Raw genomic sequence first — 25964 nt, forward strand, 5'->3', positions numbered from 1 at the left:
TGTACCGGTGCCCCGCTCACACGTCTCATCTATTGTACCTGTGCCCCACTCACACGCCTCATCTATTGTACCGGTGCCCCGCTCACACGTCTCATCTATTGTACCGGTGCCCCACTCACACGCCTCATCTATTGTACCGGTGCCCCGCTCACACGTCTCATCTATTGTACCGGTGCCCCGCTCACACGTCTCATCTATTGTACCGGTGCCCCGCTCACACGTCTCATCTATTGTACTGGTGCCCCACTCACACGTCTCATCTATGGTACCGGTGCCCCGCTCACACGTCTCATCTATTGTACCGGTGCCCCGCTCACACGTCTCATCTATTGTACCGGTGCCCCGCTCACACGTCTCATCTATTGTACCGGTGCCCCGCTCACACGTCTCATCTATTGTACCGGTGCCCCGCTCACACGTCTCATCTATTGTACTGGTGCCCCACTCACACGTCTCATCTATGGTACCGGTGCCCCGCTCACACGTCTCATCTATTGTACCGGTGCCCCGCTCACACGTCTCATCTATTGTACCGGTGCCCCACTCACACGTCTCATCTATTGTACCGGTGCCCCACTCACACGCCTCATCTATTGTACCGGTGCCCCGCTCACACGTCTGTCATGTTCTCAATGGCAAGAGAACATAGCATCAGCATATATAGGAACTAGCTCTTGGAAGATGGGAACTGAGCTGACCATGAACTAAACCTAACGCACAACTAGCAGTGGCCGGGTAGCATGCCTACGTTGATTCTAGATGCCCAGCACCAGCCGGAGGACTAAATAATGCTAGCAGAGGAAAATATTAGTCCTAGCTCACCTCTAGAGAAATACCCCGAAAGGAGACAGAGGCCCCCCACATGTATTGGCGGTGAATTAAGATGAAATAACAAACGTAGTATGAAAATAGGTTTAGCAAATTTGAGGTCCACTTACTACATAGCAGAAGACAGAAAGGACACTTTCATGGTCAGCTGAAAACCCTGTCAAAACACCATCCAGAAATTACTTTAAAACTCTGGCATTAACTCATAACACCAGAGTGGCAATTCCTGTTCACAAGAGCTTTCCAGACACAGTAACGAAACTACAGCTGTGAACTGGAACAAAAATGCAAAAACAAACATGGACAAGAGTCCAACTTATCTAGTAGTTGTCTAGGAGCAGGAACAAGGACAGAGAGGCTTCTGATAACATTGTTGACCGGCAAGCAACTAACAGAGCAGCAAGGTTATATAGCGACTCCCACATCTTGATGGGAACAGGTGAACAGAGAAGATGAAAACACCAGTTCAATTCCACCAGTAGCCACCGGGGGAGCCCAGAATCCAAATTCACAACAGTACCCCCCCCTCAAGGAGGGGGCACCGAACCCTCACCAGAACCACCAGGGCGATCAGGATGGGCCCTATGAAAGGCACGAACCAGATCAGAGGCATGAACATCAGATGCATTCACCCAAGAATTATCCTCCTGGCCGTATCCCTTCCACTTGACCAGATACTGGAGTCTCCGTCTGGAAACACGAGAGTCTAAGATTTTCTCCACAACGTACTCCAACTCACCCTCAACCAACACCGGAGCAGGAGGCTCAACGGAAGGCACAACCGGTACCTCATACCTGCGCAATAATGACCGATGAAAAACGTTATGAATAGAAAAGGATGCAGGGAGGTCCAAACGGAAGGAAACAGGGTTAAGAATCTCCAATATCTTATACGGGCCGATGAACCGAGGCTTAAACTTAGGAGAAGAGACCCTCATAGGGACAAAACGAGAAGACAACCACACCAAATCCCCAACACAAAGCCGAGGACCAACACGACGGTGGCGGTTGGCAAAAAGCTGAGTCTTCTCCTGGGACAACCTCAAATTGTCCACCACCTGCCCCCAGATCTGATGCAATCTCTCCACCACAGCATCCACTCCAGGACAATCCGAAGATTCCACCTGACCAGAGGAAAATCGAGGATGAAACCCCGAATTACAGAAAAACGGGGACACCAAAGTGGCAGAGCTGGCCCGATTATTGAGAGCGAACTCTGCCAATGGCAAAAAAGCAACCCAATCATCCTGGTCAGCAGACACAAAACACCTCAGATATGTCTCCAGGGTCTGATTAGTCCGCTCGGTCTGGCCATTCGTCTGAGGATGGAAAGCGGACGAAAAAGATAAATCTATGCCCATCCTAGCACAGAATGCCCGCCAAAATCTAGACACGAATTGGGTCCCTCTGTCAGAAATGATATTCTCAGGAATACCATGCAAACGAACAACATTTTGAAAAAACAGAGGAACCAACTCGGAAGAAGAAGGCAACTTGGGCAGAGGAACCAAATGGACCATCTTAGAGAAACGGTCACACACCACCCAGATGACAGACATCTTCTGAGAAACAGGCAGATCTGAAATAAAATCCATCGAGATGTGCGTCCAAGGCCTCTTAGGAATAGGCAAGGGCAACAATAATCCACTAGCCCGAGAGCAACAAGGCTTGGCCCGAGCACAAACGTCACAAGACTGCACAAAGCCTCGCACATCTCGTGACAGGGAAGGCCACCAGAAGGACCTTGCCACCAAATCCCTGGTACCAAAAATGCCAGGATGACCTGCCAACGCAGAAGAATGAACCTCAGAGATGACTCTACTGGTCCAATCATCAGGAACAAACAGTTTATCAGGTGGACAACGATCCGGTCTATCCGCCTGAAACTCCTGCAAGGCCCGCCGCAGGTCTGGAGAAACGGCTGACAATACCACTCCATCCTTAAGGATACCTGTGGGCTCAGAGTTACCAGGCGAGTCAGGCTCAAAACTCCTAGAAAGGGCATCCGCCTTAACATTCTTAGAACCCGGTAGGTATGACACCACAAAATTAAACCGAGAGAAAAATAATGACCAGCGCGCCTGTCTAGGATTCAGGCGCCTGGCGGTCTCAAGATAAATCAAGTTTTTGTGGTCAGTCAATACCACCACCTGATGTCTGGCCCCCTCAAGCCAATGGCGCCACTCCTCAAAAGCCCACTTCATGGCCAAAAGCTCCCGATTCCCAACATCATAATTCCGCTCAGCGGGCGAAAATTTACGGGAAAAGAAGGCACAAGGCCTCATCACGGAGCAGTCAGAACTTTTCTGCGACAACACTGCCCCAGCTCCGATCTCAGAAGCGTCGACCTCAACCTGAAAAGGTAGAGCAACATCAGGCTGACGCAACACAGGGGCAGAGGAAAAACGGCGCTTAAGCTCCCGAAAGGCCTCCACAGCGTCAGGGGACCAATCAGCAACATCAGCACCCTTCTTAGTCAAATCGGTCAATGGCTTAGCAATATCCGAAAAACCAGCAATAAATCGACGATAAAAGTTAGCAAAGCCCAAAAATTTCTGAAGACTCTTAAGAGAAGAGGGCTGCGTCCAATCACAAATAGCTTGAACCTTGACAGGATCCATTTCAATGGAAGAGGGAGAAAAAATATATCCCAAAAAGGAAATCCTCTGTACCCCAAAAACACACTTAGAACCCTTCACACACAAAGAATTAGACCGCAAAACCTGGAAAACCCTCCTGACTTGCTGGACATGAGAGTCCCAGTCATCCGAAAAAATCAGAATATCATCCAGATACACAATCATAAATTTATCCAAATAATCGCGAAAAATATCATGCATAAAGGACTGGAAAACTGACGGAGCATTTGAAAGACCAAAAGGCATCACTAAATACTCAAAGTGGCCCTCGGGCGTATTAAATGCGGTTTTCCACTCATCCCCCTGCCTGATTCGCACCAAATTATACGCCCCACGAAGGTCAATCTTAGAGAACCACTTGGCCCCCTTTATGCGAGCAAACAAATCAGTCAGCAACGGCAATGGGTATTGATATTTTACAGTGATTTTATTCAAAAGCCGATAATCGATACATGGTCTCAAAGAGCCGTCTTTTTTTGACACAAAGAAAAAACCGGCTCCTAAGGGAGATGACGATGGACGAATATGTCCTTTTTCCAAGGACTCCTTTATATATTCTCGCATAGCAGCATGTTCAGGCACAGACAGATTAAATAAACGACCCTTTGGGTATTTACTACCCGGGATTAAATCTATGGCACAATCGCACTCTCGGTGCGGAGGTAATGAACCAAGCTTGGATTCTTCAAAGACGTCACGATAGTCAGACAGGAACTCAGGAATTTCAGAGGGAATAGATGATGAAATGGAAACCACAGGTACATCCCCATGAGCCCCCTTACATCCCCAGCTCAACACAGACATAGCTCTCCAGTCGAGGACTGGGTTGTGAGATTGCAGCCAAGGCAATCCTAGCACCAAATCATCATGTAGATTATACAGCACCAGAAAGCGAATAATCTCCTGGTGATCCGAATTAATACGCATAGTTACTTGTGTCCAGTATTGTGGTTTATTATTAGCCAATGGGGTGGAGTCAATCCCCTTCAGAGGAATAAGAGTCTCCAAAGGCTCTAAATCATACCCACAGCGTTTGGCAAAGGACCAATCCATAAGACTCAAAGCGGCGCCAGAGTCGACATAGGCGTCCGTGGTAATAGATGACAAAGAGCAAATCAGGGTCACAGATAGAATAAACTTAGACGGTAAGGTGCAAATGGAAACAGATTTATCAAGCTTTTTAGTGCGCTTAGAGCATGCTGATATAACATGAGTAGAATCACCACAATAGAAACACAACCCATTTTTCCGTCTAAAATTCTGCCGCTCGCTTCGGGACAGAATTCTATCACACTGCATACTCTCTGGCGACTTCTTAGTGGACACCGCCAGATGGTGCACTGGTTTGCGCTCCCGCAAACGCCTATCGATCTGAATAGCCATTGTCATGGACTCATTCAGACCCGCAGGCACAGGGAACCCCACCATAACATCCTTAATGGCATCAGAGAGACCCTCTCTGAAAGTCGCCGCCAGGGCGCACTCATTCCACTGAGTAAGCACAGACCATTTACGGAATCTTTGACAGTAAATTTCCGCTTCATCTTGCCCCTGAGATAGGGACATCAAAGTTTTTTCTGCCTGAAGCTCCAAATGAGGTTCGTCATAAAGCAACCCCAAGGCCAGAAAAAACGCATCCACATTGAGCAACGCAGGATCCCCTGGTGTCAATGAAAAAGCCCAGTCTTGAGGGTCGCCCCGGAGCAAGGAAATCACAATCCTGACCTGCTGTGCAGGGTCTCCGGCAGAGCGAAATTTCAGGGACAAAAATAATTTGCAATTATTTCGAAAATTCTGAAACCCAGATCTATTCCCCGAGAAAAATTCCGGCAAAGGAATTCTCGGCTCAGATACAGGTGCATGACAAACAAAGTCTTGCAAATTTTGTACCTTCGTGGCGAGATTATTCAAACCTGCAGTTACACTCTGAAGATCCATTACAAACAGGTGGACACAGAGCCATTCAAAGATTAGAAGGAGAAAAAAAAAAAAAAAAATTCTCAGCAGACTTCTTATTTCTCTCCTTTCTCAGCCAAGGATTTTAACCCTTTAGTGGGCCGGTCAAACTGTCATGTTCTCAATGGCAAGAGAACATAGCATCAGCATATATAGGAACTAGCTCTTGGAAGATGGGAACTGAGCTGACCATGAACTAAACCTAACGCACAACTAGCAGTGGCCGGGTAGCATGCCTACGTTGATTCTAGATGCCCAGCACCAGCCGGAGGACTAAATAATGCTAGCAGAGGAAAATATTAGTCCTAGCTCACCTCTAGAGAAATACCCCGAAAGGAGACAGAGGCCCCCCACATGTATTGGCGGTGAATTAAGATGAAATAACAAACGTAGTATGAAAATAGGTTTAGCAAATTTGAGGTCCACTTACTACATAGCAGAAGACAGAAAGGACACTTTCATGGTCAGCTGAAAACCCTGTCAAAACACCATCCAGAAATTACTTTAAAACTCTGGCATTAACTCATAACACCAGAGTGGCAATTCCTGTTCACAAGAGCTTTCCAGACACAGTAACGAAACTACAGCTGTGAACTGGAACAAAAATGCAAAAACAAACATGGACAAGAGTCCAACTTATCTAGTAGTTGTCTAGGAGCAGGAACAAGGACAGAGAGGCTTCTGATAACATTGTTGACCGGCAAGCAACTAACAGAGCAGCAAGGTTATATAGCGACTCCCACATCTTGATGGGAACAGGTGAACAGAGAAGATGAAAACACCAGTTCAATTCCACCAGTAGCCACCGGGGGAGCCCAGAATCCAAATTCACAACACACGTCTCATCTATTGTACCGGTGCCCCACTCACACGTCTCATCTATTGTACCGGTGCCCCACTCACACGTCTCATCTATTGTACCGGTGCCCCACTCACACGTCTCATCTATTGTACCAGTGCCCCGCTCACACGTCTCATCTATTGTACCGGTGCCCCACTCACACGTCTCATCTATTGTACCGGTGCCCCACTCACACGTCTCATCTATTGTACTGGTGCCCCGCTCACACGTCTCATCTATTGTACCGGTGCCCCACTCACACGTCTCATCTATTGTACCAGTGCCCCACTCACACGCCTCATTTATTGTACCGGTGCCCCGCTCACACGTCTCATCTATTGTACCAGTGCCCCGCTCACACGTCTCATCTATTGTACCGGTGCCCCACTCACACGTCTCATCTATTGTACCAGTGCCCCGCTCACACGTCTCATCTATTGTACCGGTGCCCCACTCACACGTCTCATCTATTGTACCGGTGCCCCACTCACACGTCTCATCTATTGTACCGGTGCCCCACTCACACGTCTCATCTATTGTACTGGTGCCCCGCTCACACGTCTCATCTATTGTACCGGTGCCCCACTCACACGTCTCATCTATTGTACCAGTGCCCCACTCACACGCCTCATTTATTGTACCGGTGCCCCGCTCACACGTCTCATCTATTGTACCGGTGCCCCGCTCACACGTCTCATCTATTGTACTGGTGCCCCACTCACACGTCTCATCTATTGTACCGGTGCCCCGCTCACACGTCTCATCTATTGTACCGGTGCCCCACTCACATGTCTCATCTATTGTACCGGTGCCCCACTCACACGTCTCATCTATTGTACCGGTGCCCCACTCACACGTCTCATCTATTGTACCGGTGCCCCACTCACACGTCTCATCTATTGTACCGGTGCCCCGCTCACACGTCTCATCTATTGTACCAGTGCCCCACTCACACGTCTCATCTATTGTACCGGTGCCCCACTCACATGTCTCATCTATTGTACCGGTGCCCCACTCACACGTCTCATCTATTGTACCGGTGCCCCACTCACACGTCTCATCTATTGTACCGGTGCCCCACTCACATGTCTCATCTATTGTACCGGTGCCCCACTCACACGTCTCATCTATTGTACCGGTGCCCCACTCACACGTCTCATCTATTGTACCGGTGCCCCACTCACACGTCTCATCTATTGTACTGGTGCCCCGCTCACACGTCTCATCTATTGTACCGGTGCCCCGCTCACACGTCTCATCTATTGTACCGGTGCCCCACTCACATGTCTCATCTATTGTACCGGTGCCCCACTCACACGTCTCATCTATTGTACCGGTGCCCCACTCACACGTCTCATCTATTGTACCGGTGCCCCACTCACACGTCTCATCTATTGTACCGGTGCCCCACTCACACGTCTCATCTATTGTACCGGTGCCCCGCTCACACATCTCATCTTGCTCTAATTGCTGCAGAAATGTTCCGTCTCGTAATCTCGATTCCCTCACAACCCTCCCGTGTCCTTCGCTCCGGGGTCACGGCGCCAAAGCTGGGACATAACAGTGTTTTCTCTCCTATTCCAGCACTATCTATGATTACTGGGTTTCTAGCTGCTGGAACGCCCACTAGTACAATCGAGGAAATTACAAGCTGTAAATTTGCAGGATGCAGCGTTACATGAGCTTTTGTCATCATTTTCCTCCATTTGGATAAATGCAGTAGTCATTTTTTTTTTCATCTTTTCAGATCGGCTCTGAGGATCATAAACGCTGAAGGCAGGATGGCATGGAAACAGGGAGGACATAATATGAAAGGGAAAAACAAAAGACCAGGCGCTAAGTGCAGAAATCCCAGAGTCACGGACCCGCTGGTTATTGGCCCGGGGGCACTCGGCACGGTCTGTGCCACTTCTTCGGGAATTAATGATCGATGTGACACCGTTATTTCTGAAGATCTTTATTTGGGGGCACAGATTCCCACAGCAGATTCAGCAATGGGGGCAAATGAGGCCGGCACAGAATTGGGGAGACCAGCAGGATGGGCAGCAGACTTGCCAACTGTCCGATTCTGTTAGGGCAATTCTTCACATCAGTCCAAAAAGAGGTTAAGTTTATGAAAAGCGCCTCGACATGGGTCTTTGGAGGCATTCCTAGCATTTTGGGGGGATTCCTTGTCAGTATTGGGTGCTGGGATTAAATGTCCTAGTTTTGAGAAGCCAAAAGTTTCGTAACTTTTGCACAGTTTCAAAAATGCTTGGGTAACATTTGATTATCGAAATTCAGAAAACTGGCCCAAAGGCTCTGATGAATCTCCGCTGGTGATCTCCAAGTCTCCTGCCTCCGGTCCTGCAGTGCATGGTAACATTGTGGTTGCCTGTAGCCACCACCAGAGGGAGTTCTTTGTATATGGATTTATACAGTTACTTGTGAGCTCCTCCTAGTGGTGGATGCAGAAAAACGCTAAGACTAAGGCCAGGTTCACATTGCGTTAACAGCAGCCCGTTCAACACATGCGTTACACGCAAGTGCCGACATGACATCGCGCTAGAGCAGATAGAGCTAGCAGATGCTCAATCTGCGCTAGCAGTGACGGACCCGGAAACGCTGCAGCCCACGTCCCAGGGTCCGTCACTCAATGACGGCACATCGCTAGGGCACGCCCATTGTGGGCGTGCGCTAACGATGCATCCGACATTGGACTCAATGGCGGCATTATTGGACTGCGTTACACCGCGTTATGCCACGGTGTAACGTAGTCCATCTAACGGACGCCTAAAACGCAGTATGAACCCAGCCTAAGTGTCAAGTGGCCAGAGTTTCTATTTCTTTCCATAGATCACAGGGTCTTTCGCTAAGGAAGGCACCTCTCTGACTCCTCAGACTCAAGGATGCAGCGGCCTCAGGTCCTTGGAATTGTCTTGTGTTTAGAAGTGTTGCAACAGAAGTTTCCATAAAGCTTCTTCAAAAATTATTTGGCCGAGAGGTGAATGTGTTTAACCTTCTGTTCAACCATAATGTTTAATGACTGGATCTTCCAGCAGCGAAACCCATTACTCCCCGTGACATTCATCAGACTTTCTCCTACATTGAAACGGAAGGATAAACACAGATCTGAGAGAGTGCGGGTGATTTATGGTCAGGACAGATGGCGGTAGATTTTACTTCCTGTGCCCTCATGTACAGTATATAAAGGTGTCCTCTGATTTCTCTGTCCTCCTTTTTTTTCTTAGAATATACAGGAGCCATAACTCACACTTTATTGTGTTCCTGCCCTTTTTCTGCCAATAATTAGTGTCTTTATCCTGTAGCTTGATTACAAAAGGCCCCGTCTCACTAAGCGATTTACCAACGATCACGACCAGCAATACGACCTGGCCGTGATCGTTGGTAAGTCGCTGTGTGGTCGCTGGGGAGCTGTCACACAGACAGCTCTCTTCATCGACCAACGATCAGGGGAACGACTTCAGCATCGTTGAAACTGTCTTCAACGATGCCGAAGTCCCCCTGCAGCACCCGGGTAACCAGGGTAAACATCGGGTTACTAAGCGCAGGGCCGCGCTTAGTAACCCGATGTTTACCCTGGTTACCAAAAAAAACAAACACTACATACTCGCCTTTCGGTGTCCAGGTCCCTTGCCGTCTGCTTCCTGCTCTGACTGAGTGCCGCCGTACAGTGAGAGCAGAGCGCAGCGGTGACGTCACTGCTGTGCTCTCACTTCTCACTGTACGGCCGGGAGTCAGTCAGTGAGAGCAGGAAGCAGACGGCAAGGGACCTGGACACCGAAAGGCGAGTATGTATTGTTTGTTTTTTTTTACATTTACGCTGGTAACCAGGGTAAACATCGGGTTACTAAGCGCGGCCCTGCGCTTAGTAACCCGATGTTTACCCTGGTTACCAGTGAAGACATCGCTGGATCGGTGTCACACACACCGATTCAGCGATGTCAGCGGGGCCTCAACGACCAAAAAAAGGTCCAGGCCATTCCGACACAACCAGCGATCTCGCAGCAGGGGCCTGGTCGCTGGTACATGTCACACATAGCGAGATCGCTATGGAGGTCGCTGTTGCGTCACAAAACTTGTGACTCAGCAGCGATCTCGCTAGCGATCTCGCTATGTGAGACGGGGCCTTTACCTTAAGGTCAGTTCCCTTTGCACAAGCCAATGTTGGGTTCCTTTACTATCAACCACTATTTAACATCACCTGAAGTGTTTTCAGTTTGATGGCTTTGCATTCATTTTGAGTCGCCCGCCCGGGCCATGGGGTACTCGGTACCAGATCCGGTACTTAAAGGGGATGTCTCGATGGCTGTGACCTGGTCCATGGTCCTGGGTGCCCAATTAAAGGGAAGGATCTTTAAGGAAATCGGTGAATAAAGTTTATGCTTGTGACGCCTCCTGTGGTATTCGGTCAGTGTGGACCGACGCTGCTTAAAGGGGTCCGCTGGGGTGATGTTATGGCAACTAGATGGTATACCTTCCCACAGGTGAAGTGTATGCCCAGGGATCCCGGTGTATAGATGAGGATGGTGAATGGTGCAGTAAAGATGGAGGACACAGGTTTGCAGTCTCTTTACCTGGTTTACTGGCGACTTCAGATATCCACAGTCCAGGGCACCAGATCACAGGACAGGCAGGGCCTGGCCGGCTTGGAAGCGAAGTCAGAGTTCCCTTTACCAGGTGGAGTTAGAAGCCTTCCTATTAGCGCGGTGGTATTGTAGTCCCTTACTGCCTATGGCTTCTGGCAAGGTCCTCACAGTTCTCTCTGTCCTCCATATATATTAGGACACAAACCCGTATGACAGGTGGCTCAAGCCTTTTTACAGGGTCTCTATCACGACGCGGGCTCTATGTGCCACTGTGCCTCCTGGATACTAGGGTGGACAGGTTACTTGTAATAATCCAGCTGTTCTGCCAGTTTCTGCTATGCCTCTTAGAGTCCAACACAGTCTCGGTCTTCCGGCTACCGGAATCTGCGCTCAGCCAGGGAGGTAGCACAAACGCTGCTATGCTCCCCTGGAGTCACTCTCCTGTGCTTCCTTCTCCTGCACGCTCACTAAACAATATTCTTCCTTTTGTATTCTCTCTTTTTTTCCAGGAGCTGCAGTGACTCTGGCTGCACGGCCCCTTCAGTCCTTCCGACACACAAGGTCTGACTGCTCTCTTCTCTGTCCTTGGACAGACTGCCCCCTTTCTTTCCCTCCAGACCAGAATATAGGGAAGTTCCCCTTAATCCGGGTTCAGAGCTCCCCCTTCCGGCCTGGAGTGTGAACATGTTGTGTGCAGTGTGTTTACCTGGTGAAAGCGATCTTCCTTCGCTTCCAAGCGTGACATCACTCTCCCTGTCAGAAAAGCAATGTCACCGTGACGACCAGGACCCTGGGGCATCACAATTTCCTTTCTGAACTTGTAGAGTTTGCATCATCATCCATATCTCTCCTCTGGCTAATAAGCTCTTTAGCAAACTCCTGCTTGTTTAACATCTATCTGCATTTACTTCCTGGTTTAGACCTGTTACTCATTCGTGTGCTGTAAGCATAATGAACTCATCACTGCTGAGACTGGTGCTGTTCACACTATTACTCTGCTGCAATAGTCTAACCTGTTCTGAAAGCAAGTACCAATCTGCTTTTTCATCACTGCTCCCTTCAATTAATCACGTTTGATGATTGCATATGTCTCTGCCGTTAACTATCAGTCTGCTGGTAGAATGGACCTCAGTCATTAACCATTTGATTGCTGCAAGCACTGAAAGAACTGATTCTGGTCCATATCCACAATCAGTGTTTTCTGCTTTTCTGGTCTGCCTTATGTTTTTTCAAAAAATGTTTTCATTCAAAGATCGACTTCCAAGATTCATAGTTTTTGTTTTCACATTTTACCGGCCACGCTGCTGCAATGCAGGTAGGTGCAGGCTCAATTAGATGGCAGTAGAGTGGAAGGAGGACTGCACCTAAACAGAGCTGGCCTGCAGTGCAGCAGTGAGGCTACCACAGGTGGCATCAGAATACTCAAACAAGCCGGGTCAAATCCTAGACTGTAGCTTAGTACCAAAGGAATAAGCAAACTCACAGTCAGAGACAAGCCAAGTAGTCAGTAACGGTCAGGAGCAGGTAAGCCAAAAGACAAAGGACAGAAGCCGGTCAGGATACAAGCCTAGTCAAAACCAGTGAGTAAGCACACTAAAGGGAAACACTGAATCAAGATGGGTACAGAGGCACGGGTTTAGAAAGCAAACGCAGCAGGACAAATCAGAGCAATCAGACTCATCTACAGCAGCACTAGGCAAAAACTATAACTGACATCGCCTGCAGGAAACAGCGGTGATAAATAGCCAACCTGAACCTAGACAGAGGCTGAGAAAGGTTAACTCTTGACATGACCAGGCTGGGAAAAAGGAAAAACAGGCCTCAAAATCCGGGATCCCATCTACGATGCACTGCAACAAGACACTGTAAAATCCATCTCCTATGTAATTGTAACTTATCTTTAACTTTTTAGTGACCACATGTTATGTTAGGGGGGGTTAGAGAAAGAGGAAGCAGACAAGAAGATGATATTTATTAATTGTTGATGGATGCTTAGATGAAGACAATAATTTAGATGATAACGCTCAGCAACAGCTTCCACCGCTGTCTCTCTAGTCTTGTGTTGAAGGCAGTTAGGTAAAGCATTTACAGAATGTGAGTTTGAGTGGGAACTGTCACCGCAATGTGTGGAAAATGAATAGTAGTAAAAGACAATAGTGGTTGTGATATAACAAGAAAGTGACACATTCCGCCCACATGCAACCAACGCATAACAAACTCCAACATTTGACAGATAAAAGAAGTGAGTCAGCAACAACAATCCACAAGGATCTCGAGAAGAACTTACTGACAAAGACGTGTCAAGTCTCTTGCGTTACAAAGTTATTCTGTCTCCTCTACGTCATGGTAGCGTAATAAGTTGTAGAACGCTGTGTTATTACTTGCATCGATCGTCATTCATTGGTCGATGGAGGTTCTCATGATTTCCGCTCGTAAGTAAAAGAGTTGAAAAACAACTCAACAACCACGTGAGCTCTGGACTGGAGATGATATAATCCAGATAGATGAGACTTGAATTGATCGATAGGGGGTTAAAAAAATTCTTATATTTATAGTGCTCAGAAAACATGAGTACATCCCCCAATAAATCTGTCAGAAAACCTTTAGTTTCCTTTTTTATAGGATACCATACTACCAAGTGCTCCCACAAATGTCATCCATTGATTGCAAACAAGATTTATTATTTTGCACACAAAGAAAAGTAATTTTCTTAGCAAATTCATTCCATACCAGATTGGAAAATCTAGTACACTCAAATAAAAGTCTTGGGAGCAAAGCTAAAGTTTAGACTACAGAATTCTAAACAACAAGATTTCAACCACAGTTAAGTCTAATTCTTCATAACAAAATTGTCCAGCAGACGGTGGACTATGAAAAAGAATTACGTAGAAAGAAAACCGCTTCCAAATTCATGCTGTCAGCAATGGCACCACATGGGAGAGAACTGTCACAAGAAAGGTGAAGGCTGCAAGAAAACCTGGAAAGCTTTACTTACCAGTCAGATAGTAGGGCAAAAGTGATACAAAAATGTAACAAAGATGGAACTGAGAACATCTCAAAGAAACGTACAGGTGACCATGGAAGTTACCACCTAAACAGGAGCATCTTCTGATAAGAAGGGTGAAGAATATTGACATATGTAGAGCTCTGCAGAGACAAGTTGTCATCACTCTCCATTTAGTATCCGGGCTGTAGATGAGCTTGATCCTGAAGAATAGAAAAAGATGGATGTTGCAATATGTTGTCAACTTGTTCATTCCGGGTCTGGAAGACTTGATGCTGTCCTTAGATATCATGAAGGTCATACGCAATAGTAAATGTAGTTATTTTTCATGTTGTGTGCTCATTTTTGCATCAATTAACTTGAGTAAAACTACAGATTTTGAACTGAAATTTATATTATTATGCTTAGTGTCATGGGTTAACCCCTTTCTGACATCGGACGTACTATCCCGTCGAGGTGGGGTGGGCCCGTATGACCACCGACGGGATAGTACATCCAGCGCGATCGGCCACGTTCACGGGGGGAGCGCGGCCGATCGCGGCCGGGTGTCAGCTATTGCAGCTGACATCCGGCACTATGTGCCAGGAGCGGTCACGGACCGCCCCTGGCACATTAACCCCCGGTACACTGCGATCAAACATGATCGCAGTGTTCCGGCGGTATAGGGAAGCATAGCGCAGGGAGGGGGCTCCCTACGGGCTTCCCTGAGACCCCCGGAGCAACACGATGTAATCGCGTTGCTCCAAGGGTCTCTTACCTCCGCCGATCTGACACAGTGCACAGCAAACTGTCAGATCGGCGATCTTACACTACAACATCATGCCCCCCCACCTCCCCGGGGCAATGTTATAGTGTAAAAAAGAAAAATTCACATGTGTAAAAAAAAAAAAAATTCCAAAAAAAGAATGCAAAAAAAATATATATATTGTCCCTATAAATACATTTCATTATCTAAATTAAAAAAAACAATAAAGTACACATATTTAGTATCACCACGTCCGTAGCGACCCAACCTATAAAACTGTCCCACTAGTTAACCCCTTCAGTGAACACCGTAAAAAAAAAAATGAGGCAAAAAACAACGCTTTATTATCATACCGCCAAATAAAAAGTGGAATAAGACGCGATCAAAAAGACAGATATAAATAAACATGGTACCGCTGAAAACGTCATCTTGTCCCGCAAAAAATGAGCTGCCATACAGCATCATCAAAGAAAAAATAAAAAAGTTATAGTCCTCAGAATAAAGTGATGCAAAAACAATTATTTTTTTTATAAAATAGTTTTTATCGTAAAAAAGCACCAAAACATAAAAACATGATATAAATGAGGCATCACTGTAATCGTACTGACCAGAAGAATAAAACTGCTTGATCCATTTTACCAAACGCGGAACGGTATAAACGCTTCCCCCAAAAGAAATTCATGAATAGCTGGTTTTTGGTCATTCTGCCTCACAAAAATCAGAATAAAAAGCGATCAAAAATGTCACGTGCCCGAAAATGTTACAAATAAAAACGTCAAATCGTCCCGCAGAAAACAAGACCTCACATGACCCTGTGGACCAAAATTTGGAAAAATTATAGCTCTCAAAATGTGGTAACGCAAAAAATATTTTTTGCAATAAAAAGCGTCTTTCAGTGTGTGACGGCTGCCAATCATAAAAATCCGCTAAATAACCCGCTATAAAAGTAAATCAAACCCCCCTTCATCACGCCCTTAGTTAGCGAAAAATAAAAAAATTAAAAAAATGTATTTATTTCCATTTTCCCATTAGGGTTAGGGTTAGGGCTAGGGTTAGGGCTAGGGTTAGGGTTAGGGTTAGGGCTAGGGTTAGGGTTAGGGCTAGGGTTAGGGTTAGGGCTAGGGTTAGGGCTAGGGTTAGGGCTAGGGTTAGGACTAGGGTTAGGGCTAGGGCTACAGTTAGGGATGGGGCTAAAGTTAGGGTTAGGGTTTGGATTACATTTACGGTTGGGATTAGGGTTGGGATTAGAGTTAGGGGTGTGTTAGGGTTAGGGGTGTGGTTAGGGTTACCTTTGGGATTAGGGTTAGGGATTTGTTTAGATTAGGGTTTCAGTTATAATTGGGGGGTTTCACTGTTTAGGCGCATCAGGGGCTCTCCAAACGCGACATGGCGTCCGATCTCAATTCCAGCCAATTCTGCGTTGAAAAAGTAAAACAGTGCTCCTTCCCTTCCGAGCTCTCCCCTGCGCCCAAACAGGGGTTTACCCCAACATATGGGGTATCAGCGTACTCAGGACACATTGGGCAACAACTTTTCCGGTCCAATTTCTCCTGTTACCCTTGGAAAAATACAAAACTGGGGGCTAAAAAATAATTTTTGTGGAAACATTTTTTTTTTTTATTTTCAGGGCTCTGTGTTATAAACTGTAGTGAAACACTTGGGGGTTCAAAGTTCTCACAACACATCTAGATAAGTTCCTTGGGGGTCTAGTTTCCAATATGGGGTCACTTGTGGGGGGTTTCTACTGTTTAGGTACATTAGGGGCTCTGCAAATGCAATGTGATGCCTGCAGACCATTCCATCTAAGTCTGCATTCCAAATGATGCTCCTTCCCTTCCGAGCTCTGCCATGCGCTCAAAAGGTGGTTCCCCCCACATATGGGGTATCAGCATACTCAGGACACATTGGACAACAACTTTTGGGGTCTAATTTCAAAAAATACAAAACTGGGGGCTAAAAAATAATTTTTGTGGAAAAAAAATAATTTTTATTCTCACGGCTCTGCGTTATGAACTGTAGTGAAACACTTGGGGGTTCAAAGCTCTCACAACACATCTAGATAAGTTCCTTAGGGGGTCTACTTTCCAAAATGGTGTCACTTGTGGGGGGGGGTTTCAATGTTTAGGCATATCAGGGGCTCTCCAATCTCAACATGGCGTCCCATCTCAAATCCAGTCAATTTTGCATTGAAAAGTCAAATGGCGCTCCTTTGCTTCCGAGCTCTACCATGCGCCCAAACAGTGGTTTACCCCCACATATGGGGTATCGGCGTACTCAGGACCAATTGTACAACAACTTTTGGGGTCCATTTTCTCCTGTTACCCTTGGTAAAATAAAACAAATTGGAGCTGAAATAATTTTTTTGTGAAAAAAAGTTAAATGTTCATTTTTATTTAAACATTCCAAAAATTCCTGTGAAACACCTGAAGGGTTAATAAACTTATTGAATGTGGTTTTGAGCACCTTGAGGGGTGCAGTTTTTAGAATGGTGTCAGATTTGGTTATTTTCTATCATATAGACCCCTCAAAATGACTTCAAATGAGATGTGGTCCCTAAAACAAAATGGTGTTGTAAAAATGAGAAATTGCTGGTCAACTTTTAACCCTTATAACTCCCTAACAAAAAAAAAATTTGGTTCCAAAATTGTGCTGATGTAAAGTAGACATGTGGGAAATGTTATTTATTAAGTATTTTGTGTGACATATCTCTGTGATTTTATTGCACAAAAATTCAAAGTTGGAAAATTGCCGTTTTTTTCACAAATAAACGCAGGTAATATCAAAGAAATTTTATCACTATCATGAAGTACAATATGTCACGAGAAAACAGTGTCAGAATCACCGGGATCCGTTGAAGCGTTCCAGAGTTATAACCTTATAAAGGGACAGTGGTCAGAATTGTAAAAAATTGGCCTGGTCATTAACGTGCAAACCGCCCTTGGGGGTAAAGGGGTTAAAAATTGTTACAGGAAACTAACTCTTGTGAAAATTTTGTAAATTGTTCTCATGTTCAGTGAGATATTGATCTAATTCTTACTTTTCAAAAGGGATGTACTCATTTATGCTGAACACTGTACCTTTTCTTCACTCTGACTGTCCCCAGTCATCTTTTTTTTTTACTTTGGACCTACAGCCGCTTCTGTCTGTCTCTACCCCACTCTCACACAAGTGACAGCGCAGATCGTAGTGAAAAGAACATGGCTGGAATTGGCCAAAGGCTAAAAATTGAGAAAGAAGGTAGGACCAAGATGATAGGAGAGCCAATCAAGGGAGCAGGCAATCTGGAGCCCACTAAAACATAAATCTAGATTTTAGTCTACAGGCCCCCTGTCTGGAACCCCCTATTAAAACAATCTGGATGTGTGTGAAGCCCCCTATAATAGCAGTCTGGCTGTGTAGTATGGAACCCCCCCTATAACAGCAGTCTGGATGTGTAGTCTGGAGCCCCCTATAACAGCAGTCTGCATATGTAGTATGGAGCCCCCCTATAGCAGCAGTCTGGATGTGTAGTAGGGAGCCTCTTATAACAGCAGTCTGGGTGTGTATTATGGAGCCCCCTATAACAGCAGTCTGGATGTGTAGTCTGGAGCTCCCTATAACAGCAGTCTGGATGTGTAGTCTGGAGCTCCCTATAACAGCAGTCTGGATGTGTAGTCTGGAGCCCCCTATAACAGCAGTCTGGATGTGTATTATGGAGCCCCCCTAGAGCAGCAGTCTGGATGTGTAGTCTGGAGCCCCCTTTAACAGCAGTCTGGGTGTATAGTCTGGAGCCCCCTATAAGAGCAATCTGGATGTGCAGTCTGAAACCCCTTATAACAGCAGTCTGGATGTGTGGTCTGGAGCCCCCAATAACAGTGGTCTGGATGTGTAGTCTGGAGCCCCCTATAACAGCAGTCTGGATGTGTAGTCTGGAGCCCCCTTAAAGAACAGTCTGGATGTGTAGTCTTGAGCCCCCTATAACAACAGTCTGGATGTGTCGTCTGGAACCCCTTATAACAGTAGTCTAGATATGCAGTCTAGAGCTCCCCTATAAGAGCAGTCTGGTTGTGTAGTCTGCAGCCCCCCTATAACAGCGGTCTGGATGTGTAGTCTGAAGCCCCCTATAAAAGCAGTCTGGATGTGTAGTCTGGAGCCCCCTATAACAGCAGTCTGGATGTGTAGTCTGTAGACCCCTATAACAGTAGTCTGGGTGTGTAGTCTGTAGCCCCCTATAACAGCAGTCTGGATGTGTAGTCTGTAGACCCCTATAACAGTAGTCTGGGTGTGTAGTCTGGAGCCCCCTATAACAGCAGTTTGGATGTGTAGTCTGGAGCCCCCTATAACAGCAGTCTGGATGTGTAGTCTGGAGCCCCCTATAACAACAGTCTGGATGTGTAATCTGGAGCACCCTATAACAGCAGTCAGGATGGTGGGTCCCATACACGATCAGGGCGATGTCTGGACATTATAGTTCCGTAAAGTCAAAAACTTGAAACTGTTGGAATTTCCTAGTTTTTAGTTTTGGACAGTTTTCTAGTTTTGTCTGGAGTTTTGTGTTGTCTTCTGGAGTTTTGCGGTTGTTTCTGGAGAGTTGTGTTGTCTTTAGGAGAGTTGTGTTGTCTTCAGGAGATTTGCAGTTGTTTCTAGAGAGTTGCGTTGCCTTCTGAAGTGTTGCTTTGTCTTCTGGAGTATTGTGTTGCCTTCTGGAATGTTGTGTTTCCTTCTGGAGTGTTGCGTTGCCTTCTGGAGTGTTGCGTTGCTTTCTGGAGCATTGCGCTGCCTTCTGGAGCGTTGTGTTGCCTTTTGGAGAGCTGCGTTGTTTTCTGGAGAGTTGTGTTGTCTTTCTGGAGAGCTGAAGTTATTTCTGGAGAGTTGTGTTGCCTTCTGGAGTGTTGCTTTGCTTTCTGGGGTGTTGCGTTGCCTTCTGGAATGTTGTGTTGCCTTCTGGAGTGTTGCGTTGCCTTCTGGAGTGTTGCTTTGCCTTCTGGGGTGTTGCGTTGCCTTCTGGGGTGTTGCGTTGCCTTCTGGAATATTGTGTTGCCTTCTGGAGTGTTGCGTTGCCTTCTGGAGTGTTGCGTTGCCTTCTGAAGTGTTGCATTGCCTCCTGGAGTGTTGCATTGCCTCCTGGAGCATTGTGTTGCCTTCTGGAGTATTGTGTTGTCTTCTGTAGTGTTGCATTGTCTTCTGGAGTGTTGCGTTGCTTCCTGGAGTGTTGCGTTGTGTTCTGAAATGTTGAGTTGTCATTTGCAGTGTTGCTTTGCCTTTTGGAGTGTTCCGTTGCCTTCTGGAGTGTTGTGTTGTCTTCTGGAGTGTTGCGTTGTCTTCTGGAGTGTTGCAGTTGTTTCTGGAGTGTTGTGTTGTCTTCTGGAGTGTTGTGCTGCTTTCTGGAGTGTTGCGTAGCTTCCTGGAGTGTTGTGTTGTTTCTAGAGTGTTGCGTTGCCTTCTTTAGTGTTGCGTTGTGTTCTGGAGTGCTGCGGTTGTTTCTGGAGTATTGCCCATGTTGTTTTCTCCTACTTCCCCTACTTGCCTGTTGCAGAATGCAGATACGGCTTTCGGGGGGATCTCAATTTTGAGGGACTTTCAGAAGCAGCTTCATAATGCAGATAATAAGACTGAGGCGCCGTCTCTGGGTTTCTCCTTCTCACTTTCTCACACTTCTCCTCATTACTTCTGTGAATGCCAATGAGGACTCATGTAGTCACTGGAGTTTCTGGAGTTATTGGATGTGGGTGGAATATTTTACTCATTCTCCCACTAATATATAAGTCAGCTTCTTTTCACTGGTGGAGGTGATAGCACCCACAATGCAACTCCTGCGTGAGAGCGGATCAATAGTGTGAGACATGGGAGGTTGGACATCTGTTGCATCCACCTCTATGGAAGTATCTTGAAGGATCCGGACGAACGTACACAATTGGCAAATACTGGACAGACGGGAAAACAATTCAGCCGACAGCTATCAGCTCGAGGTAACATGCACATCTGAATCCGCTGAGCGTGCACACAGGGTTTGTTCTATATGAAATGGGGCCCTAAAGACAAGTAGAGAAGGCACCCCATTATTACAAAATATTGATGACACACAATTTATATAATATCACCATATTGTACCCACATAATATTGCCGCATAGTGACAAGATACTACTGACATATATACAGTTTGCTGAATTCCACATAATACACATAATACCGCCATATAGTGACAAGATGTTAATAACATATAGCGTTAGGAAAATACCATATGGTGCTTACATGATATTGTGACCAGATACTACTAACATATTTATATATATATTTATATATATATATATATATATATATATATATATATATATATATATATATATAAGTCACAAAAATAGGCAGCACTCCATATTCTTAAGGTAATCTGCAGGTCTTTATTGAGCCCACATCTCGTGCAGCGTTTCAGCTCTCAACTGAGCCTTTCTCAAGCCTCAGCTCAGCTCAGGCTTGAGAAAGGCTCAGTTGAGAGCTGAAACGTTGCACGAGATGTGGGCTCAATAAAGACCTGCAGATTACCTTAAGAATATGGAGTGCTGCCTATTTTTGTGACTTATACGGACTGATAGCAACCAAGGGACGGGTTGCCTGGGCCTTGCACCCGAAGATAAGTAAAGGATTTGTGCTGTTCCAATTTTTTCTATTATATATATATATATATATATTTTGCTCACATAATACCGCGATATAGTTACCAGATACTACTGACATATACACAATTTGCAGAAAATCGCCATATTGTACTCACATAATACCACCATATAGAGACAAGATGCTACTGACATACAGTAGGTACGGAAGGTATTCAGACCCCTTTAAATTTTCCTTTTTTTTCTTACTAATGTACACTCTGCACCACATCTTATCTGAAAAAAACAGAAATGTAGAAATTTTTGAAAATCTAATAAAAAGAAAAACTGAAATATCACATGGTCATAAGTATTCAGACCCTTTGCTCAGACACTCATATGTAAGTCACATGCTGTCCTGTTATGACCCCAATGGCGAGGGTCTCAGAGGAACAAGTAAGTCTGCGAAGTACAAAAATCCAGCTCATAGGGCAGTGGTAACTGGGTTGACCATATATCTACTCCTAACGCCAACACTAGAAGTAGCCGGGGAACATGCCTACGTTGGTCGCTAGATGTCTCGTGCCAGCCGGAGGACTAACTACCCCTAGAAGAGGAAAACAAAGACCTCTCTTGCCTCCAGAGAATAGACCCCAAAAGTTGGATACAAGCCCCCCACAAATAATAACGGTGAGGTAAGAGGAAATGACAAACACAGAGATGAACTAGGTTTAGCAAAGAGAGGCCCACTTACTAATAGCAGAATGTAGTAAGATAACTTATATGGTCAACAAAAACCCTATCAAAAATCCACACTGGAAATTCAAGAACCCCCGAACCGTCTAACGGCCCGGGGGGAGAACTCCAGCCTCCCTAGAGCTTCCAGCAAGGTTAGGATACAGATTATGTACAAGCTGGACAAAAATGCAAACAAAAACAAATAGCAAAAAGCAAGAAAGCAGACTTAGCTTAATCTAGCAGGAACCAGGATCAGTAGACAAGAGCACAACAGATTAGCTCTGATTACAACGTTGCCAGGCATTGAACTGAAGGTCCAGGGAGCTTATATAGCAACACCCCTGACCTAACGACCCAGGTGAGCATACAAGGGATGGCAGACATTCCCAGAGTCAAATCACTAGTAACCACTAGAGGGAGCCAAAAAAGGTAAATTCACAACAGTACCCCCCCCTTAGTGAGGGGTCACCGAACCCTCACCAAGACCACCAGGGCGATCAGGATGAGCGGTGTGAAAGGCACGAACCAAATCGGCCGCATGCACATCAGAGGCGACCACCCAGGAATTATCCTCCTGACCATAGCCCTTCCACTTGACCAGGTACTGAAGCCTCCGCCTGGAGAGACGAGAATCTAAGATCTTCTCCACCACGTACTCCAACTCGCCCTCAACCAACACCGGAGCAGGAGGCTCAGCAGAAGGGACCACAGGCACAACGTACCGCCGCAACAAGGACCTATGAAATACGTTGTGAATGGCAAACGACACCGGAAGATCCAGGCGAAAGGATACAGGATTAAGGATTTCCAATATCTTGTAAGGACCAATGAAGCGAGGCTTAAATTTGGGAGAGGAGACCTTCATAGGAACAAATCGAGAAGACAGCCATACCAAATCCCCAACGCGAAGTCGGGGACCCACACCGCGGCGGCGGTTGGCAAAACGCTGAGCCTTCTCCTGTGACAACTTCAAGTTGTCCACCACATGACTCCAGATCCGCTGCAACCTATCCACCACAGAATCCACCCCAGGACAGTCAGAAGGCTCCACATGTCCCGAGGAAAAACGAGGATGGAAACCAGAGTTGCAGAAAAAAGGCGAAACCAAGGTGGCGGAACTATCCCGATTATTAAGGGCAAATTCAGCCAACGGCAAGAAGGTCACCCAATCATCCTGATCAGAAGAGACAAAACACCTCAAATAAGCCTCCAGAGTCTGATTAGTTCGCTCCGTTTGTCCGTTAGTCTGGGGATGAAAAGCGGACGAAAACGACAAATCAATGCCCATCCTACCACAAAAGGATCGCCAGAACCTGGAAACAAACTGGGATCCTCTGTCCGACAAAATATTCTCAGGAATGCCGTGCAAACGAACCACGTTCTGGAAGAACACAGGAACCAGATCAGAAGAGGAGGGCAGCTTAGGCAAAGGAACCAAATGGACCATCTTGGAGAAACGATCACATATCACCCAGATGACAGACATGCCCTGAGACACCGGAAGATCAGAAATGAAATCCATAGAGATGTGTGTCCAAGGTCTCTTCGGGACAGGCAAGGGCAAGAGCAACCCGCTGGCACGAGAACAGCAAGGCTTAGCTCGAGCACAAGTTCCACAGGACTGCACAAATGACCGCACATCCCTTGACAAGGAAGGCCACCAAAAGGACCTGGCCACCAGATCTCTGGTGCCAAAAATTCCCGGGTGCCCTGCCAACACTGAGGAATGAACCTCGGAAATGACTCTGCTGGTCCATTTAGCAGGCACAAACAATCTGTCAGATGGACAAGAGTCAGGCCTACCAGCCTGAAATCTCTGCAACACACGCCGCAGATCAGGAGAAATAGCTGACAAGATAACTCCTTCCTTAAGAATACCCACAGGTTCAGCGACTCCAGGAGCATCAGGCACAAAGCTCCTAGACAGAGCATCGGCCTTCACATTCTTAGAACCTGGTAAATACGAGACCACAAAGTCAAAACGGGAGAAAAACAATGACCAGCGGGCCTGTCTAGGATTCAGGCGTTTAGCAGACTCGAGATACATCAGATTTTTGTGATCAGTCAAGACCACCACACGATGCTTAGCACCCTCGAGCCAATGACGCCACTCCTCAAATGCCCACTTCATGGCCAACAACTCCCGATTGCCCACATCATAATTTCGCTCTGCCGGCGAAAACTTCCTGGAGAAAAAGGCACAAGGTCTCATAGTAGAGCAACCAGGGCCTCTCTGCGACAAAACGGCCCCTGCCCCAATCTCCGAAGCATCCACCTCCACCTGAAAGGGAAGTGAGGTGTCAGGTTGGCACAAAACAGGCGCCGAAGTAAACCGGCGTTTCAACTCCTGGAAAGCCTCCACGGCAGCAGGAGCCCAGTTAGCTACATCAGAGCCTTTCTTGGTCATATCCGTCAATGGTTTAACAACGCTAGAAAAATTTGCGATAAAACGACGGTAGAAGTTAGCAAAACCCAAGAACTTCTGAAGACTCTTAACTGACGAGGGTTGAGTCCAATCATGAATAGCTCGGACCTTGACTGGGTCCATCTCCACAGCAGAAGGGGAAAAAATGAACCCCAAAAAGGGAACCCTCTGTACACCAAAGAGACACTTTGAGCCTTTAACAAACAAAGAATTTTCACGCAAAATCTTAAAAACCATCCTGACCTGCTCCACATGCGAGTCCCAATCATCAGAAAAAACCAGAATATCATCCAGATAAACAATCAAAAATTTATCCAGATACTTCCGGAAAATGTCATGCATGAAGGACTGAAAAACTGAAGGTGCATTAGAGAGCCCAAATGGCATCACCAAGTACTCAAAATGACCTTCGGGCGTATTGAATGCGGTTTTCCATTCATCGCCTTGCTTAATGCGCACAAGGTTGTACGCACCACGAAGGTCTATCTTGGTGAACCACTTGGCACCTTTAATCCGGGCAAACAAGTCTGACAACAGCGGCAAAGGATACTGAAATTTGACAGTGATCTTGTTTAAAAGCCGATAGTCAATACAAGGCCTCAAAGATCCGTCCTTTTTGGCCACAAAAAAGAATCCCGCACCAAGAGGGGAAGAAGAAGGACGGATATGCCCCTTCTCAAGAGACTCCTTGATATATGAACGCATCGCGGTATGTTCAGGTACCGACAAATTAAACAGTCTCCCCTTAGGAAACTTACTGCCAGGAATCAAATCTATTGCACAGTCACATTCCCTATGAGGAGGCAGTGCACTGGACTTAGACTCGCTGAAGACATCCTGATAATCAGACAAATACGCCGGAACTTCCGAAGGCGTAGAAGAAGCAATAGACAAGGGCAGGGAATCTCCATGAATTCCATGGCAGCCCCAACTTGACACCGACATTGCCTTCCAGTCCAAGACTGGATTATGGGACTGTAACCATGGCAAACCCAAAACAACCAAATCATGCATCTTATGCAGAACAAGAAAACGTATCACCTCCCGATGTTCGAGAGTCATGCACATGGTAACCTGTGTCCAAAACTGCGGTTTATTTTTTGCCAAAGGCGTAGCATCAATACCCCTAAGAGGGATAGGATTTTCTAATGGCTCCAGAACAAAACCGCAGCGCTTGGCAAATGACAGATCCATCAGACTCAGGGCAGCACCTGAGTCTACAAACGCCATGACAGGATACGATGACAGTGAGCAAATCAAAGTTACAGATAGAATAAATTTAGGTTGCAAATTACCAATGGCGACAGGACTAACAACCTTAGTAAGACGTTTAGAGCATGCTGAGATAACATGTGTAGAATCACCACAGTAGTAACACAAGCCATTCTGGCGTCTATGAATTTTCCGCTCATTTCTAGTCAGGATTCTATCACATTGCATCACATCAGGTGCCTGTTCAGACAACACCATGAGGGAATTTGCGGTTTTGCGCTCCCGCAACCGCCGGTCGATTTGAATTGCCAGGGCCATGGAATCATTCAGACCTGTGGGAATGGGAAAACCCACCATCACATTCTTAATGGCTTCAGAAAGGCCATTTCTGAAATTTGCAGCCAATGCACACTCGTT

This window comes from Ranitomeya variabilis, chromosome 6 (genome assembly GCF_051348905.1).
Source record: "Ranitomeya variabilis isolate aRanVar5 chromosome 6, aRanVar5.hap1, whole genome shotgun sequence".
In the NCBI taxonomy this organism is placed as follows: Eukaryota; Metazoa; Chordata; class Amphibia; order Anura; family Dendrobatidae; genus Ranitomeya; species Ranitomeya variabilis.